This window comes from Apium graveolens, chromosome 11 (genome assembly GCF_009905375.1).
Source record: "Apium graveolens cultivar Ventura chromosome 11, ASM990537v1, whole genome shotgun sequence".
Lineage (NCBI taxonomy): Eukaryota > Viridiplantae > Streptophyta > Magnoliopsida > Apiales > Apiaceae > Apium > Apium graveolens.
The window spans coordinates 35,056,445-35,059,139 of record NC_133657.1 but is presented as its reverse complement, the minus strand read 5'-3'; the positions used below and the strand labels follow the sequence as shown (position 1 = coordinate 35,059,139).

The 2,695-nt window shown below is 40.8% G+C and overlaps 1 non-coding gene across 1 annotated transcript; it reads right to left on the bottom strand.

The window, feature by feature from the left end:
* Positions 1-1,453: 1,453 nt before the first annotated feature.
* On the bottom strand, positions 1,454-1,560 carry LOC141699554 (small nucleolar RNA R71). The gene has a single exon (XR_012566006.1). It is a non-coding gene; the product is annotated as a small nucleolar RNA R71 (small nucleolar RNA).
* Positions 1,561-2,695: the final 1,135 nt, after the last annotated feature.

Here is a 2,695-nt window from a genome sequence, read left to right as displayed (position 1 = left end):
GGTTTTATTTGTGCATCTTGGTTGGATATTGAGGCCTGGACAAGCAAAGGCCAGCGTTCCATGTCCATGTTGGAGTTAAATCAACAAATGAGAATACGGGGGATATTACCTTGATTACTAAAGTATGCAACTTGCAATACTTTTTGTTGAGTGGCATCTATGACACTTTATAATGCTCTATTAAGCTTTGAATTGATGCATTTATAGTCAAGTTGTTGGTGTTATAATGTGTTTTCTAGTGTTTTTGCATTTCTGGCATTAATCCAGGAATCAGGTGAATTAGCATTGTTTTGGTGCTAATATGGTGTTAGGATGATGTCCAGGGAATAAAGCTCGGGAAGCCAGCTCAATTACAGCAAAAATTAAAGAAAAGAAGAAGTTTTTCTAAAAGCACGGCGCGCCCGCGCTGGTCTAGCGCGCGGCCGCGCCCAAACAACAGGAAGACAGCGCGCCCGCACTGATCACCATTGCATGCTAAGGTTCAGAACAATAAGGCTATTGAATGAAGTATTTAATGAAGTTAGAATCCCATGTTTGTCTCATATAATATACAACTCACTTTTACTCTCTTAGTTATAATTATTAGTTTAATTCGTAGTTATAATCAACCTCAATTTGTTATCGTCTTAGCATTGGATAATAACCATATCATCGGTCCATAAGTGCATAAATCATATAGTTAACGAAATCAGTCTCTGTAGGAACGAGCTAGAAACAATTCTATATTACTTACGATCGTGTATACTTACGTGTATATTAGCACGTGTTTAGCCCTAACAAGTTTTTGGCGCTGCTGCCGGGGACTGTAGTGTTAAATTTTAGTTTATGTGTTTGTCATCAATGATCGTTAAAGGTCATTGACTCGAACATTGTTACTTACCTACTCTTTTTCTTGCCGTATTTCATTTACTCTAGCGATCGTGTATGCATACGCGTTCGCGAGCTCGTAGGAATTCTGGATAAAGACGAGGAAGAAGTTGTAGAGGAGCGAAGGGAAGATTTTGAGGACAAAGAGAAAGTAGTAGAAGAAGAAGAGAAATTCGAAGAACCGCCTTTATTAGAGATGAGAGATCAAGCAGATAATACTAAGGCTTTGATGGACTATTCTAAGCCTAAGATCAATAATATTCAGTCAAGCATCATCAGGCTAGCCTTCCCGGCTAACACTTTTGAGATCAAGTCGAGCACGATTCAGATGATACAGAACTCAGTTCGGTTTGGGGGTTCTCCTACTGAAGACCCAAACATGCACATTAGGGATTTCATCGAAATCTGCGACACTTTCAAGTTCAATGATATGTCTGAAGATGCTATCAAGCTGTGACTATTTCCATTATCTTTGAGGGATAAAGCGAAGTGTTGGTTACATTCTCTACCACCAGGGTCTATCACCAGATGGGAGGATCTTGCTCAAAAGTTTCTTACTAAATTCTTTCCTATGGCGAAGACTGCTGCAATCTGGAATGCTCTTACTCAGTTTGCGCAGCAAACTGGTGAATCTCTGTGTGAGGCTTGGGATCATTACAAAGAGATGCTAAGGAAGTTCCCACACCATGGCATGCCTGATTAGATGATTATCAACTGTTTCTACAATGGTTTAGGTGCGCAATCTAGACCTATGCTTGATGCAGCATCTGGTGGAGCCTTATGGGCTAAAAGCTACAATGAAGCATATGAGCTGATTGAGCTAATGACAGCCAATGAATACTAGAATCCTATACAAAGAATGTTGCAAGGAAAGGTAGCAAGAATTCTGGAAGTGGATCAAGCTACTGTTATAGCTGCTCAACTTCAAGCTTTGACGATGAAAGTGGACTCTTTGGCAAAGTATGGAGTTAATCAAATCACTAGTGTTTGTGAGCTTTGTGCGGGGGCACATGAAACTGAGAAGTGTGCTATTTCTAGTAAATCGGCTCAATTTGTGAGCAACTTTCAGAGATCACAGCAGCAAGCTCCAGCCACTTATCATCTGAATAACCGCAATCATCCTAACTTCAGCTGAAGCAACAATCAGAATGCGGTGTAACAATCTTATCAGCCATACACAGCAAAGCAGTATAACCCTCCTGGTTTTCAGCAATCGCAATATGCCCCGAGGCAACAACTTTAACTTCAACAGTTACCTCAAGCTAATGAAAAATCTGAATTGGAGGAGTTAAGGCTCATGTGCAAGAGCCAAGCTGTTTCTATCAAGACCTTGGAGAATCAGATTGGCAAATTGCTAATGCATTACTGAATCTTCAACCTAGCATGCTTTCGAGCGATACTGAAGTGCCAGGCAAGAAGGAAGCTAAGGAGCATGTTAAAGCAATCACATTGAGGTGTGGTAAGGTTGTGAATCCCGAAAAAAGCTAAGGCTCTAGATTCTGAAGTGGAGGCTGAAGAAGAAGAAGTGCAGAAGGAAGTAGAAGTGGAACCAAAGAAGATTATTGTTGAGCACACTCCTCCTGAGGGTAATATAGGGGAGAAACAGATCTATTCTCCACCTCCTTTTCCTAAGAGGCTGTAGAAGAAGAAGCTGGACAAGCAGTTTGCGAAGTTTCTGGAGGTGTTCAAGAAACTTTATATCAACATACCTTTCACTAAATCTCTTGAACAAATGCCTAGTTACGCGAAGTTCATGAAAGGTATTCACTTTAGGAAGGTGAATCTTGATGACTTAGAGACCTTTGCTCTCACGGAGGAATGCAATGCG